Source organism: Aptenodytes forsteri, unplaced genomic scaffold, assembly GCF_000699145.1.
Source record: "Aptenodytes forsteri isolate BGI_AS27 unplaced genomic scaffold, ASM69914v1 Scaffold7, whole genome shotgun sequence".
Lineage (NCBI taxonomy): Eukaryota > Metazoa > Chordata > Aves > Sphenisciformes > Spheniscidae > Aptenodytes > Aptenodytes forsteri.
Genome location: NW_008795919.1, coordinates 2,299,361 through 2,317,371, shown reverse-complemented (window position 1 = coordinate 2,317,371; position 18,011 = coordinate 2,299,361). Strand labels below are relative to the sequence as shown.

The window sequence follows — 18,011 nt, the reverse complement described above, 5'->3', positions numbered from 1 at the left end:
CCCTTCATTCCACTTTATACTTTTTTTTTTTTTTTTTTAAAGTATTACGCTGTTTGCTTTATTAAACTCCAGATCATAATTCTTAGCTGAGTTGTCACATGCCAAGTTTTAGTCTGGAACAATGTTTACCTAAGTCACAGCACTCTTGAATTGAGGTATATAATGGTAACATTAACCATGGTAAGGAGAACACTACTACCATGACAAAAGCTGTTATGGAATCCTATTATTGTTTAATGAAAGCCCATTTAATTTTTTAATCATAGACTGTCACTTATTTAAAAACTACTGGCATTCCAATACCTATGCTTTTTTAGATGAAGCTAAAAGGATCATGCAAATCTATTCCATTCAAAAGGATACTTCAGATTTTATTACTACACATTTTCAACAGCAGAACGGGTAGCCCAGAAAATATTTTAAAAAGTCCTTCACTCAACCAACACCTCCAAAGGTGAACTTACCTTTTTCTAAGGCAAACAGTAGGGAGCCAGGATGGTACTTGGCAGCGTACTTATTAATGGTAGATGAACTGCAATGTAATCCTGCTCTACTTGTTAATGAAATAGCAGGGATGATTATGCTGCATAACTAATGCATCTCTGCCACCTACAGTACAGACTTTAAACCTTGTGTTATCTTGTGGCCGAATTCTGCATAATTATGAAGCGTGACAGGAAACATTCTTTACACTATAAAATGGTTTAGGATTGTTCCTGATCATTTCTCTATTGATTATTTTCATCTCAATTTTGCAGACCCTTTTGAAATACAAGGTGTTATAAAAATGGATTCTATATGGCATTCTGCCATCTCCTTAGATAACTCAGAGACAGCTGAACCAATTTAATTTGAACCTCTTTCAAATAACTAAGTTCAAACAAACATATTTTGGGCTGATATCAAACATGGGATGCCTAAAACCAATTCTGAGACAGTTACTAAGGCTGGTTGTTATGACAACATGTTTAAACTTAATACTCTTACCCCCAAAGGCTATTTTATTATTCATTCTGAATCAATAGTCAAACTTCTCATAAATAATCTTTAGGTATGCAGAGCCAAATTTTACTTTCATAACTGTGGAGAGCCGATTAATTCAATTGCCTGATATAAGAACCAGAGAACAATAAAATTAACCTGCCTGAATGAGGCAGAATTTCACTCTCCTGTCCCCGTCCCTTTTTTTTTTTTTAATATGCATATCCTTTTGAGAAGTGGATTCAGTAGCCTGCAGACTAGCAATCTACTTACACATACACTTCGTTTTAGGTACATGAATAGTCCGCTATTAACTTCCAAGGAACCTGCATACATGAAGTGCTAGAATTCTACCAGCTGACTGAATTAACACTTTGAAAATCAATTAGAAAAATTAATGGATTGCACTTCCTGCTACCTTTACAATAACATAAATAATTACTGAAGGCAAAAGCAGGAGTAGAGAAAAATAATCAATCGTAACCACAGTGCTTTGTACCCACTTTGCACTGCTATAAAGAAATACAGAAGATTTAGGGCGAAGGAAAATGGTTCCCTGAATTTCTTGCATGGAAATTTTCATCAGCACCATATGTCATTTGCTTAAGACATTGACAGCTTTTTGAAAGGACTAAATCAGCCAGGAAATCACTATCAGGTCCTCATTTCCATATACACCACTGCTCAAACTCTCAGCACACAAAAAGACGCTATTCTCCAGGGCTCTAGTCTAACAGACTCTCTTTTTTCCCTTTTATCTTCCTATCCCTTTTATTTCTGACATTAAGCAGCTCATTGTTAACGTCAGGTTGCGGTATTTGGAGCTAGTTTAGATCCCAGGTCCTGCTGGTCATCGGCACCCAACTCAGATTTTTGCACTGAAGGAACAGCTAAGACACACCAACAACGATGGCAAAGAGGAAGAAGCTGCTTCCTTTTTCACACACCCCAGGCTAAATCAAAACGTCCCAGCAGCAGAGCATCTTTGCCGAGGGTCAGGAATCCTAACGAAATCACTGGGACAAGCACGTGAAAAGACACCACACAACATGTGGAAGCGCAGGTTTTGGAGTTTGGTTTTTATAAATTGATTCCAGTTAATAGAATAGAATTAGTCCAGGAAAATAAAGGCCCTACTTTTTGCTTAGCTTAATTGCTTGCAGAAATATAACTTCAAGGCTCTACATCTGCAAGGAGGGAAATCTCTATACGAGGGAAAAGGAGTATTTAATCTGCGAACACTATTGTTCCTCCCAGCCCCATGGCAGCTGTAAACCTACACATGTGGAGCACCTAATGGAGAAAAAAAAACCAACCACCCTTTCTTCAGTGCTGAAGGTGGGAACATGCTAGAAGGTGAACACTTTAATCCCAAAGCTGCACCTTCTCCTGTTTCACAGGATTCAACCAGCAGGTAGGTCACCTCACACACCCAGAAAAAGAGCATCCCCATCTTCCAATTCCTCTTCCCCAGCTGCCACCACCAAGTCTGCAGATGGACAATTGCAGGATGAAAGGTTCATTCCCACTCAAATTGCCCAGCAGCAGACTGGATGGGTCGGGAGCAGAAATGTTCTGATGGATAAGAAATAACATGGCCAGAGCTACACATTTAATGAAAAACATCATGCTCACCTGCAGTTAACTACTAGCTTTTCACCATAAGGCTCCCACAAATATAAATAATCCTTAGCAAGCATTAATGGTTAATTGATAATGGAATATTTAATTACAAATAAACATAGTTGAACTGAAGCACCTGCATGGTCTTTGAATGCAAATGCCCTGGCTGCTGTTGATGAATCTCAAATGAAATGGGCAGGATGCTCAGCAGGCAACAGTCAACAGCAATCACGAAAACCAGAGAAACACCCCAAGTCTCCTGCAGGAGCTACCACCAACTTGTCTGCACATGGGGATAACTCTAGGCAGCACCAATTAGCACTGCTAAACCTGCGGGCAGACTGACAGCAGCCTAAGACAAAAAGGCAGACGATAAAGGCTGCGACAAGCTCTTGGAGAGGATGCTGATGGCACTGTGACACAGAGTACACAATGTTTGTATCGCCAGCTTCTCAAGGTCACATTATTTTTCTTTATAAACCCAAGGCCACCTTGCTGTCTCTTCAAGACAAAGGAGGAGCTACATTACAGAGACTTAGAAATGCACAGAGCTAATTAAAAGAAGCTGAAACTCCTTTCCACATTCCCCAGCATACTTTTGTGCTACGTTACGTGCTCTGAATTTTCAACACCTACCATTAGCCCAATAAATGACTGAATTCCTAATAGTCCAGTGAGTCATGTAAATAGAAGCCCTTATATTTTGCACCTCTGCCACTGTATTTTTCAGTATTACAGACTTTTCATTCTTTTTTCTTTTTCGCAAATTGCTAATAGTCTTTAAAAAAAAAAATACAACACTTTTCAAATCTCTGGGTGTCCATTTCCCCCCTCCTCCCTTTTCTTGCCGCCATCACCAAGAGATATGAATCACTTGATTAAATATTCAGCTTCCTGCATATGGCAATGTGTTAACTGAAATCTAGGGCTTTGGAATGATTAAGTAACAAAGTAAGAACTGTTTTTAAAGTAAAATCAATAATCATTACTCACTGATAGGAATTCGGTACCCATCTTTTTAATCCTGGAGTCACTTGGAGAAAGAGATGAACTGAGCTTCCACCCAAAAACTTAATTTCCACAGCTTTGCCTTTTTGAGTCTGGAGGCAACCAGAGAGGCTGCTGAGGCCAGGAAGGTTGGGCGAGAAACAGGCTCTTTCCTCTGAACGTCATTTCACCCATGTCTTCAGTCAAGTCCCACAAGGACCACGTTTTTAGACACTTTGACCTGTGCTCTACCCATGAGACGTCCTTGAAAGCAAAAGTTACCATTTGAACCACGCTGAATGCTTTGCATGAGAAAGAACCTGTTAGACAATGCCTAATAATTCAGGCCTTGTAAGACATTGAATAAATCTGATCAAGTTTCAAGCGTCTTCAACACTGACGTCAAGCAACCAGCGCATAGAAAGCAGTGCTCAGAAAGCATAGGAACTCTTGTAATTGCCTGAAGAGCATTGAACAGCCTCAGAAAAACTCGACAGTAGCGAGGATTTAAAAATAATTTTTTTCTTGATGTCTAAGCCTGACTTATCTTCTGCTGCAATTTAAGCTCATTCTATGCACAGTGGATAGAGAACAGATTTTAGCTTTTTACGTCGGGGTCCTTTGTGATACAGAGACATCAAATCTATGTTTCCAGCACATGCATGGGGAGCTTTGAGGACAGCAGGCTCCTGGCTCCCCACGGCCATCTCCACAGGTAAATACTCCAGAACAACGGGAAGAGCGAGCTTCTGTCCCACTCCCACACGGACAGAAAGCTCTGAACGTGAACAACCAGTTTAATCTTAGCTTTTCTCTGACTGAAGAAAAAAAACACTGCTCTAGGGGCAGCTGGGTCATTTTGTGGTTGAATGAGGTCAGTGGAACAGTTTGTTTACTTACATTTGTGATCAGGATGCAAGTCCCAGCTGTTTGTTGTATCATCATGGCAGAGAGGACTACATTAGGAGAGGCCCAGCATACACAGAAGACAAGAATTCACATTGTGATCGCAAGTTTTAAGAGAGCTAGAGAGAAATAGGAGCATGCCAGGCACTTTTCACTGTTTCCAAGCAGATTAATCTGCTGTGGAAACAGGCCTGGTGCACTATGTGAAGGTTTCTTTCTGCTGTACCAGACACTAGATTTATTTACCTTTCTGACCATCTTAACTTCCAGGAAAACAAAGAAACCCACCCAAGAAACCAAAACCCCAGAGATACTCAGCTGTAACTCCCAACATGCTCCTTAACCAGTTGTTTCCCCTACTAGCAGGCAGTTGCGAGTCCATCGTTCTTGATCAGAAAGACCTGCAGCATTTGCAGAATTTCACAATTTCACCCTGAATCCTCACCCTGTCCCCAGGCTCCTGACCCTGAACACTGTCTGCAAGTTTAGATGGCCTGTGAAAAATGCATCTCTTAAGCAACTGATTTCATCCCAAATGCTTTCCAATATTGTTTTTAACCAGAGCATTAAGGCCTTTTTTCTTAAGTGAAATTGAAGCTTCCGCATTAAACACAGCTCCTCCAATTCCTTTATTGCATTGTACAGAAAGGTTAATGGTATCAAAATGCCTCTTTTGAGCAAAAGCAGTGAAGTGGGGTTTTCTCCACTAAACTATTTTCTTTATTTCTTTTCTTGCTCTTGTATTTCACATTGGATTCAGGCATTTAATATTTATACCATTCACTCAGCCATTCCTCCCTTGGCACAATTAGGATTACTGTACATGGATGGCACTGATTAATCTGCATTCACGCACCATTATCTATTTACAATCCCAATTCCTGCTTTAATTTGGCTCCACATGGAGAGAAAGAAAGGGAAAAAAATCAATAAAATGTCAGAAAGTGAGCTAGAAGCACTAGAATAGCAGGAGATATTTGCAGACAGAAGATCCAATTTTAACCACCCTGAAATTTGATTAGCATGAATTTGACCGCAGTACTTCTTAAAGAACCCAAATACAATGAGCAATTCATTGTGTGGATGCTATACAAACTGACTGTAGGAGACCATGGAGTCGAAGGTCACAACTAAAGGTAAGAACTCCACTTGAAATTGCGTTGTCAAGTGCATTACTTTGAGATAATGGATTTCAGCATGAACTTGAAGGTATGCAGGTGCCCTGGTGCTGTCCAGAATCAGGATGTAGTCAAACACCAGCTTCAGTAAGCCCAAATAGATAAAAGACAAAAGAACATCACTGGGGCTGCTTTTTTTTTTTTTAAAAAAAAAACCCTATTCTTGTTTTGGTTTATCTTTTAACAGAGAACAAGCTGAGCCTCTGCAAGAGAGGAGGTTACGCTTCCAAGGTCACACCAATACTAGCTCAGGACTAGTAAAGCTCTAAGCTTTTAAGATTCAGAAAAAACTTTTCTGAGAGAACATTTAATAACTGGCACCTCTGAGGCCTTCTTGGGACTTAGACTCAGCAACAGTTGTCAGACACGAGCGATACGCGACTTGCGAAGGGTTGAATTCAGTCTGACATGTCTCCCCTTTCGCAAGTATGTACAATCCCAAACCTCTGTGTGTCACAGACATCTGGAGTTAATGCCTCCCACCACTCAGGATCCCGTCCAAGCACACCTTGTGAAAGGTCCGCAATCAGAGAAGAGACCATGGGAGCTGTCAGCCTGCGTGAGGCATTCGCTACGTACCCTCCTCCCTTTCACTGGGCTAACTGCAAATTCAACAGCAATTCTGCAGCGCCTCCCCTTGCACAAGGGCTATCATGAATTTCAAAGCATTGCATTTCCCAACAGCCTCGTAACTTTAGAATAAAGACCTTAACGGCAACTGGCCTTGGTTAGGGCCTGTCAGGGGACCATGAATCCTTGATTTGTACAGGCATGTCCAAGCACAAGCACTTGCAAGAAAATTGCAGCACTGCTGCTCCGTTCACGCTCTTACCGAAACAGACTGAAGACCAGCCTTTACCTCTGTGCTCCTACAACACTGCGCACCAGGCTTCTCAGTTCCAAGCTAGGATTTCTCAGCAGCATAGCACAAGGCAACTCTTTATTTAATCTTTTTACATCCCCTTGGCACAAGCATGTCTGTAACTACATGCCTGCCGATAATCAGTAACATCAGCCAGTCTGTGACAGACACTGGGTTCTCCTAGAGTCTCCAACACTTAGGGTGAACTTACCTGATACTGGACGCTCCCAGAGCACAGCTTCACCTTTTCCTGCTGTAGCTGTATTTTAATATTAACCCCAAATGACACCCACTTTAGTCAATGTGGCTGTCTGCAAGGAGGAGAAGATGAGGTTTCAGCAGCATTTCCATGGCAGGATAAAGCAGTCACAGGAAGCTTAACGCTACCTGACAGTCACAGTCAATAGATATTTAAAAAGAAGAGCGTGCACTCCTGGAGCCTTAGCAGAACAAGACAAAAACATATACAAACTGCTTCATTTGGGGGCTGTAGATGCTCAGTTTAACCAAAATTGTTCAGGGTACAGAACTGACGCCACCCCAAGCCCCAGCACCCCCAGTGCTGCTTTTGCAGCTCTACCACATCAGCCTTGACAGAGACTTCCATTTCCTCACGGTCTCTATTACACCGAAGCATTCTGACTATTCAGAGATTAATTTTCCTTCCAGTATAACTAGGGGACATATTGCAGAAGCTCTTCATATCTGTGTATTATTATTCACTTCACCTGTATTTTTAACTTTTCATCCGAACCTCTATTCAAATTATCATGAGAGCTGTACCATTTATTCTGAACATCTTATTTCAGCATGTCTACTCTCTTAAACAAAGTATACTTAAGCACCTCTAGACCTCATTTTTCAGTCGCAAGAGACATCCCATCACAATGGACTTTTACAAGGAAAATGAATAATTAGATCAAGTTATTGTTCCTCACTAAATGCTGTAGGGGTGGAAAGAACACACCTGCATCTTAAGTCTGTTTCAGAAGCACAGTTACAACAAGCCTCAAAGATGATCAGAAAATGCAGTGAGATCAGCTTCCCACATCACCCTGCTCCTTTGCAAGTCTCAGGCTGTTGACATGTAAATCCCTAAGGACTTCTGACTACGGAGCACCCTGTAAAAAAAGCAGTCCATAAACACTGAAAATGAACTTCTTTGACCGGTCAGGCTTGTGTCTTGCCATCAAATGAAGTACCTACCACCTCAGAGGAGGGGCTTCAAAGTCCTTTCCACCATCAGCACATTTTTAAGACCCACAGTAGGGCTCACGGGCCATCTTAATTCCCAGCGAGAGATTTAAACAGAGTTTAGGGCTCACGGGCCATCTTAATTCCCAGCAAGAGATTTAAACAGAGTTTTCTGTGAGAGAAGCAATACTCTCCTCCTTTTCCAAAAGGAATGAAAACTTGCTTAAGAGGACAGGTTGTTTTAGAAATGAAACTTCTTGGCACATTCAGACATACCATGACCCTACAAACTCAGTGAACCTGGTGACACCACATCAGCTCGTCATTAGAAATGACGGAATAAGAGATCTGCTCTAAATCAATGCGGTCCAGGAAATGCCACCATTACTGACTCAGGACCGTAGTACTGAAAGAATTCTTCCGATTTGGATTTCATCTCAGCCTTAGTTCCTGGATGCACCTTAAGGGTAAATCCCTCTCCTGATGCAAATAGGTCACAACATTTTTGACCTCAAACCCTCCACCACCTCCTTGTTTTCTCTCAATGGAGTTACACTGATCTTTTAACAACAGAATTCAGCTTTAGCTCTAAGAGCAACAAATCACTCTCAAAGCCTTCCAGTTATAGCGATACCTGCCTTTGCTCCTTCCAAAAGCTGGCACTGGAAGGGAAATCTGGTTAGTTTATCATTCACAGCTTGCTTACTCTTTTTTGCCTTCTTTTTTTAGATTCCGTTGAAAGATGAAAGTGTTTCCATGAAGCAGCAAACCTTCAGTCATTGACATCAACTTTAATTACTACCTGCTCCCAGATAAATTTGCAGGCTAAAACCAAATCAATACTTTTTTTTTTTCCCCAGGAGCCTTTACAGTGAAGTTCTTAATTCTTCATTTTTTTAAGTGACATTTCCCCAGCTCATCTTTAAAAGACTGTAAACCAAATCCTTGGCTGATTTGAGTCAATGTAGCTCCATTGGAGACAAAGGCAAACTAATTTACACTACAGGGGATCTGACAATCTAATTTCTCTACTGTTTTACTTAACCTATGAAATGTTTCAAAATTATTTCGGTCTCTCATTAGTCTGAATTCTCTTGGATCTCTATGCTAGATTAATTATGGTCACTTTAATGAAAGAAGCGATTCATTAGTCTACATGCATTTCTGAAACTATCACAGTGGAGCAGTTCAACAGGTAAGATGGTCTCTGAGAATTCTTATTGAATTTAGCAGTTATTTATGCACATACCCACCCACTACAGATAACTGGTTTCTTACATTTAATATATATAGACAAGGTATTACATACATATACACACACGCATATATATGTGTATGTTAGATATAGAAAAGCAAATGGCTCATCTTGCAGGCAAATACTTTGGTTCAAGGCATTAACAGAATTTAGATTTTTACTTTTATAGTAAAATTCACTTCAACCTGAAGGCACAACTTTACATGCCACTTGCTGCAGCAATGAGCAAAATGCAGATGGTGCATAAAGGTAACTGTAAAGCACTCAAGTTGGCCATGAAGAGAAAGCTAGTCTTCAGTCTTCACCGTAATGCAGCTAAAGTCACATTATAGCTTCAACTGCAAAACGTACTGACATCATACATAAGGTTTAAACTTCAAAGCTGAAGATGTCTGGATAATTCTAAAATCTTTCAAAAGAGACATGTCCAGTGATACAGTCTGGAGGGGGGGATTTTTCTGCTCTGCCACAGACCAAACCGAGAGAAATTCCAGAATACAGGCTTTCTTCTGCACACCAGGCTGGGAGAGCCACATCCCAGAGGCCTGAAAAATTCCCACTCTCTGTTGCTGTGGACCCTCTGGGGGTGGGTCACCATCAAAAGCTATTAAGAAAAAAAGGCTCTTCCTCCTGTACAATACACATGCCAATGACTGGAACGGTACTGCCTCAGGTAGATCTTGTAGACCTCTTGCAAATGGGAAGAGAAAGGCCCCCCACAAAGCAAAAGGGCCCTTAATGCAACCCACCCTCACTGCAAATTGATTGAATAGAAGGAAGTCAACTGACAGAACAAATGTGTTTGTTTATGGCTTGGAAAAGCAAGACTGCAAGAGCACAGCCCCGTCAACTGTGATGGTCGGTACTGAAAAAGGAGACCATATTGCTAAAAACGGTGTGTTTTATTACATGAAAGTACTTACCATAATACTTTTACTATGGAAATAGCATTTAGCTCGTCATACAAATCAACTGTGATGGTCGGTACTGAAAAAGGAGACCATATTGCTAAAAACGGTGTGTTTTATTACATGAAAGTACTTACCATAATACTTTTACTATGGAAATAGCATTTAGCTCCAGTCATACAAAAAAAAAAGGTAACAAACACGATTATATTTATTCTATTCAGGAGAAAACAAACACTAATTCAACACAACAGAAGAATGGCTAATGCAATTGAAGCTTACTAATGCTGCATTGCAAATCCCCCAAAGAAACATGCTACAGCTTTATTACAATTTCCTCTAAACCCTTTCTGCCTTATTATCAGTGCTACAGAGATTGTTTTTTCTCAGTGCAGGCAGAGTTAGATGTGTTGATAACAAGAGAGACAATATTTATTATTAGATAAATAACAACTATTTCCATCACTGCATGAACAGACATACTCATGTCTTTGTCAGTCTAACAATGCACTTAAGTTCCATTAAACTTGGACTCTTTATTGACAGATGAGGCTGGAAAGCCACAGGGCATGTTTTCACAACATTCAGCCCACAAAATTCTGCAGACTGAGACCAAGAAGTTGAAAGACGATTTGAATTTCAGCCTCCCACTTTTCCAGCACACCAGCTGCAGGTGTTGCTTCCTTTGGGAACTGGTGCACGATCGGGTCACCTCACCTTTGCTCTTAAATACACAAAATTCGCTGAGCTGATAGTGCCTTCCATTGCCTAACTTTACAATGTCACATTAATAATGGAAGATGCTAAGTTTAATTGACAACTGGAGTTTAGACTGACACTCAGCCACATTCAGACCAGACACAGAAGCTCACAACTGTCCTATTTTCTCCTATGGACTCTGCCTTTACAGCCTGGCACTGTTTACGGTACGTTCTACTTGCAGGGATGCTTTCGTTAAGCATTAGTTAGGCATTCAAGAAGTAAAAAGGGACATATCCAAGCCTGCTCTGAAAACCTTTCAAGCTCTTGAAGAAACAGTATCTTTAGGAAAGAGGTGGAAAGGAGGCAGTCACATGCAAAAAACAGGGACCTCTCTGAAGTCCCTAAGGATGCTTACAAGGTTTACCACCATATTCAGGATTTTAGCCACAAGACACCTATAAGACACTATGGTGAGTCAGGTGTCATCGGCTGTCACCAAACCAGCCCAACATGCCATCTCTAAAGACTACTTTCCTCTCTTTTTCAATTTTTTTTTTTTTCCATTTATTTTTTGTAGTTTCTACAAAGGCTCTTCTACAGCGTAGCAAAAAGTCACAGAAACTAGGAGAAAACAAGATTTGGAAGCTGAAGCTTAGATTACTGACAGCTCCATGAAGACATGCTAAAATTACAGCAGTCATGACTGTAGAAATTATAACAAAATGCAAAGCAGCTTCAAGGAGGAAGAAAGTAAACAGAAATTGCAAATTCTCTTATGCGAAGACTTATTTTTTAGCTTCACATTTAGCATAGTGATATGTGAATGTGACCAGAGTTTCTACATAAGACTGCAACTTAATGCCAATAATAAATAACGGCACACGAAAGCACCAAATGGTGAAATACATCTTTACAGGTACAATACTTCTGCCTCCCTTTTAAAGATGAAGGGAACTGATGGGCTGTGTAACAAGATGAGGTGGTAAAACCCCCAGAGAAAGGTGTAAGCCAGGTCTAATGGCTGCTGCCTCCAGGCAAAGTCTGAACTAATCAAGTGATGAACGGCCCCTGGGTGCCAGCGTGCCCACAGCAGCTCAGTCTCCTGATCATTTCCACCAGTTCCTCCAGAATGGGACACTGATTGATGACAGCAGCACCATACAGCTTAGGGAACAGTATGTCCTGTTCCCCCTCCTCATCAACTCAGAAGAGGCTGAAGGTTTTATTTATTTTTATTTTATTTTGATCATTTTGACATGTACATGAACCTGGAATGATGGCAACATCCCTCCTGGCCAAAAGTCACAGCCCTACATAGTTTGCTTACATGGTGGCTCAACTCTTTTACCCTATTTGTGCATTCTTGGACCTTGCTTAGACCATGAAAAAGTGCTGCCTTGTCATAGAAAGCACATAGAAAGATAGAACTGGATCCACCACTTCTGTACTTCTGGATATTTACACAAAATGACTACATTTCCCATCTTTTTAGCAGATAGAACAACTTTGAACTATCACGGTCAAGACTATTTTACTTTGTAACTTCCAACTGCAGTAGGTTGACAGTGACACCAGAATTTCTGTTGAAAAGGGCTTAGTGGAACCATCTGCTTATTGACTCCAGATATTAATTTAGCATGAAGTCCAAAATTGAAGAAAAGCTGCATAATGGCTTTAAGCCAAATCCACAGAAGCCACTTTGTCCCTGAACTCCAGCCTCAAACCTGCTCTAAATTCTTTAAGCAAGGGCCTTCTTGTGTCCTCTCTACAGAGAGCACCAAGTGCAGCAGCATCCTGAAACAGGGCACAGCTCTCAGCCATTTCTAGCATTCAGCATCACCACCCACCACCAACCAAGTGCCAGCAACTCAAGAGCTAATGCTAAAACCATGGATTCTTACTCAAAGTCTAACCTTGAGATCTCTTTTGCGATAATACCTAGAGCTGAGAAATAATTTGAACAAATAATACATTTTAAGGCAGTATTTCCATCAGCTTCAGCAGGATTTTTACCAGGCTGTAGATTTATGTTGCAAGCGTGTTTTACAAGAGACAAAAATGAGGTTTTATCACTGCTCATGCAGAGCTGGCCAAGAACGAGCTGGAGTCTGCTCCTTCATGTAAATCAGCTGCATCTCATAGTTTTGAACAGCAGACCAAAACCTGTTCCTCATTTACACTCAGCACCACAGGATCACACTCCAAGGCTAGAAAGTACGGATAGCATCCTTAGCCTCCTTTTCTCTCTTGAACATCTCTATGTGACAGTGATTCAACATGGTCATTTAGCAGCCTCCTCCATTGCTTAAAAACTGCCATGAGGGGTATGGAATAGTTTGGTATTCTAACCTTCAGCTACTACCAAGAGAAAGTAGTTTCCCTTCCTCCTTGGTATAGCCATGCATGTTTACATAGTGACTGTGTCTGCCTTCATCATCTTCTACATTCATCTCCATGGCAATTTTCTTTTCCAGACCTTGTTAGCTGCCTTTCTGGGAATTTGTTTCCAATCTTCTATTTATTCAGAACCGACATTCCCCTCCACGTGCGACAGCTGCTGGAAAATTATATATATCCCATTAACAAACAATACAACAATGTCTGAAAAATCTGTCCATAAAGCTTGAAGAGGTTTGCTGGCAATTGGGATTTTTTTTTCTTTCTTTCCTTTTTTTAAATTAAACTCTCCAATTTCTGAATACAGACAGATTCTAGATTCAAAGGGAAAAGGTAGTTCTGAAAATTTTGCTTTGTGAAAGGTACTTTGGTAGATGGATGAGGTAGACTCCAGGACATCTGCAAAGAAGCTGCTCCATTTTGTCATATTGCCGCATCCCTCCTACCAAACCCTTGCGTATTTGCTCAACCTCTCATTCAGAAAGAATGAGCAGAACCCTTCCCATTAAGGAAAAAAGTTGCTTCCACTCCCCTCTTTCCTAAGCATGCTCTTGTGCCAGAAGCAATGGGGGCAAGAGAGGAAGAAACCTCCCTGAGAATCACCTCCAGCACTATCTGACAGCCGTTTCTGTCGGTCAGGACCTAAACTTCCTTCTTACAACAAACGCCGCAGTGCATACAAACCAAACTCTGCCTCCTCCTTTCTAATAGCAGCACTGAAGGTTTGTCCTTAGACATTAGCCTCCTGGAATAGCTTACTCAATCACAAAAATTACTTCTGTGCTAAACTTAAGCTGCCAAAACTTAAGCTTTAGAAATAATTAACTCTGCATCTGACACTTGCAAGCGCCCGTGCTCAGATAAGAAACTATGTAAAAATACCTTCCTCTGAATACTAGCAAAAAAACTTCAGAATAACAATGTCCTTGAAATTAGGCAGTACAAGAAGGTCAAATGAATGCAGGTCCATTAGCAGTAACCCATATTTCAGAGCTCAATCTTGCCATCTTCAATACCAAGTGCATGGCAGGCATATTACAAGATGGTGTTGTTCTGGCATCTCAGCTAACAGATGTACAAGAGCAACTTTGCTGTAGAAGATGGAATAAAGATGTTCTTGTTTTGCTGCATGCTTAAGGCAGGAAGAGAACATCCAGAGAGGACTGTGTTGTGTGACGATTTTGTGTTGTTTTCTGTCTTAAGTCTGGAAGGGATAAAGATATTCCACACTGCCGCCAATTTAAACCTACTGGAGCTGGAAAAGGAGTATCTTCATCTTCCTCCCACTGAGCCCACTGCATCTCCCTCTGGACACCAGCATGGGCACTGGACTGTGCAATCCCCCCATCTCCCATTCCCCTCGTGGGGAAACTACAGTATCGGGGAGATGCACAGAGTTGACAGAGAACACACCTGGACTGTCCCAAGTCCCCCAAACAAACCATTTAATTGTCTTCAAATCAAGGGCTTATCTGTTTAGTATTTAACAGAAATAAGACCTGATCTTAGCCAAGCACCGTATCATAAGCTGTCACCGAATACAAGATCAAGTTAGCCATGCTGGGGTCAGATCTGTTCTGCGTTTCATGCTCTCCTCTGCAAGGTCCCTGGGACCTGAGAGAAGATGCTTTCACAGTTAGACAAGGCTCTGTGACTTACAGAGCCAGGACTCGGCTTTTCAGCTACAAGCTCCCTGCAAAAATACGGCAAGTCATTTAATTTGAAAATTTACTGGAAAAATACTTCAGCAGCAGCATATCATTGTCAGGAGAAGTACATGCAATGCCATATCTATGCAACTGCAACAAAAGCATGCCACAATTATGGCAAGAGCCATGGTCAACAGCGGCAGCTACGTATGAATGCAACTACATCCACGTGCAACTGCAGATACAGCATCGGTATAATCCACACACACTGAAGGCAGCACATTTCAGTAAGTCCCCCTTTGTCTTAGGGGAACCCCTTTTGCACCTTCCTATTAAAAGGCAAAAAGCCTCTGTCTCCAGTATCAACCATTAATATTTTATGCCTGCAAGGAGGTTGCAGGGGCAGTGGGAGAAAAAAAAATGAAATTGCTCTCCAAGGTCATTCAAGCAGACTCAGTAAATGAGGCCTCCCTGAAGATTCATAAAACTGAAATATACGTCTTGTATATTAAAACTTCAGAAAAAGGAGAGAGAGATCAAATATTATTAAAGCTCTGAGTGAGAGCTATAAAAGGCAGGAAATCCAGTGTTAAGTCAAACACTGGATCAAATTCAAAAGGAGCAGAATGGAGGAGAAAAAGATACAGATAAGGATTGCTTCCAACTGTGAACATGTTTACCTTATTAATTTCTGATACTCCTATCCTCTGATCAAGGTGCTTGGGATCGGGCAAAAATTAAACAAGAGCTAGGCACGGTTCCCAGAAAAACGGCCTGGGAGCACAATCTCTTCCACAGACAGCCCATCAGTAAATCTCTTTATTTTACACAGAAGAGGTCAGTATATAATTACCTACAGTACCGAAAGGGGAAGCGGCCAAGGTGACACAACAGGCTGATGGCCCGGAGCCCAGGTCCCCAAGCCCTGATCTGGTGCTCTTTTCTCATGTGCAATCTGCTTAAAAGTCTAGACATGCCTGGGGTAAAACCTTGTTCTGGAAAAGCCATATATACATGCTGATTTATTTGTTCTCATGTTTCCTGTATTTTATATAGTATATAAAATATTTCTGTCCCAAATTTCTTCTAGGTCCAGAACCGTCTTTACCCAGAGACCGGGGGCTGGAGAACAGACCAATTCAGCATATTAATGCTGAACATTTCAGGAGCTCCTCACAATTTACCAATGCCATCAACTACATCAGTCCTTTCCCATCATCTGTGAACCAGCTCAACTCCAGAGAGCATCAGGCATGAAGGCTTCTCTCAGCCCAGCTCCCCTCGGCTTCTTCTTCCCTTCTCCAACAAGTACACCAATCCTGTCCTTACAAAAAGCAAGTCCTTTCCAGATCTCCTTCCTTCTCTTCAGAAGGGTGGCACTGTTGTTGCTCGGTTATGCTAATAAATAAAAGACAGGCAACAAAAAAAGATTATCTGTGGAATCACTGGGAGGAATTTTTATGAGGGAGTAAAGATTCAGTAATGACGATGTTGAATAAGCAGTCGTTTGTGCAGAGTGGTCCCCCTGGTAATTTCTACAGTGACTACAGGAGTAAAATATATAGGGTTATTGCAGGGAAATCTCTCATAATGAAGCAGATCCTTAACTTGGTTTGACACTGTCATTTTACACCACACTACTTAATGCGAGACCTGCAAAGTAATAAATACTTATTTTGCCAGGATATGAAAGCCCTGTGAGAGATGCCTGCCACCAGCTAAAGCAACAAATTGTTAAGTTAGATTCTCATTTTTGCACTGAATACCACATTGTCCTCCTTGCCTCTTTAGAAAGAAAAGGAGTTACCTGCTTAAACCCTACAGGAAGGTTTGCGATTGCATTCACTGATAAACTAACACTTGAGGTTTGTTGTAATCCAGCAGCAGAGACAAGAAGGTCCCCTTCAGCAACATTCAGTCAATGAAGCTATGGAAGAAATAAGACCTGTTTTCCCCCTTTGCTCACCCTAACACTTTCTTTCCCAAGCCAACATTAATGGCTTCAGCTCTTCCTGTCAAGAGAGACATTTTTGAAGAGGTGCTTGCAATATCAGGTATATTTACTTAGCAAGCAACTGAACAATTGGAGCAGAAGAGCATAAAACAAGCCTGTCCCTATCCTTTTTGGTGAATTATTTAAACAAATCCATTTTTAAGGGGCTGGTGTAACAAAATAGTTTGTTGTCGAGAGAATTCCAAGCATTTGATCCAAGTAAATAAATTATTGTTTCTGGGGATCAAGTGGCACATTCTCAAAGCGAGGACTCCTGTGTCTATCTTAACATGCCAGCACATCCAATAACTCAGTAGTAACTACTTCAGAGATTCCCTTGGTGAAAGCTTTCAAAAAAGGAAAACAAACTCATTTTAAATTCCACCTGCCACTGTACTCCTATCTTCAATCAGTAAGATATTTACAGTTAGGTTAATCAAGTTATCAGTGATACTTGCTGCCTCCTTAGGCAAGAGATCACACCGCACTGGCTGATGCACTCCAGCCTTTGCAAGGCCCTAGAAAGGGCTGAATGCGCGAAGGAACCAATTTGTCCTTCAGAAATCCCAGCACAAGTGTCTCCACTGGGCACCTGCCGATTTCACTTTATTTCCACCCTCCGCACACCACCTCTACTGGTAAACGGGGGCATTTGTTCTCAGGACTTGCTAACCTGCAGTCTTCACATGCAACAATTCCTAGATATAAGGAAGAAGTTTTTTACGCTGAGGGTGGTGAAACACTGGCACAGGTTGCCCAGAGAGGTGGTGGATGCCCCATCCCTGGAAACATTCAAGGCCAGGTTGGACGGGGCTCTGAGCAACCTGATCTAGTTGAAGATGTCCCTGCCCACGGCAGGGGAGTTGGACTAGATGGCCTTTAGAGGTCCCTTCCAACCCAAACTATTCTATGATTCTATAATGCTTTCATCTTAAAGATCAAAGTTTTTCTACTGCATCATTCCTGCCAAAGACATTATGGTATTAGCTTCATCAAGAGGAAGAAAGGTCTGGATATTATTTGTTGCAGTGTTAATCACCCCCAAGCACTCAAAACCGTGAGCAGGTTTTGAAGAAAAAAACGTCTTGATGGACTTTGGGGAAAACACCCACAACTAGATTGTTGTTCGTATCATTTTTATCATGCAATCCATAGCATTATAAACCTTAATTAAATCTCAGCCCTTGAAAATTTAATGTCTGCAGAAGTCATTTTACTTGTTGAATCAGCTGCATTTAAGAAAACATTGCAAAATTATCATAAAAAATCTCCATAATGTGAACAATTCTTATTACAATCTAGAGAGTCCATCAGGACAGACCCCATGGCTACAGGCACTAAGCAATCACAGTGACACAACCAGCCACGTCCCCAAA

At 41.3% G+C, this 18,011-nt stretch overlaps 1 protein-coding gene across 1 annotated transcript in view; it reads right to left on the bottom strand.

The window, feature by feature from the left end:
- Positions 1-18,011, bottom strand: part of CSMD2 (CUB and Sushi multiple domains 2) — a 310,684-nt gene that overhangs the window by 171,199 nt on the left and 121,474 nt on the right. The window lies entirely within an intron of this gene.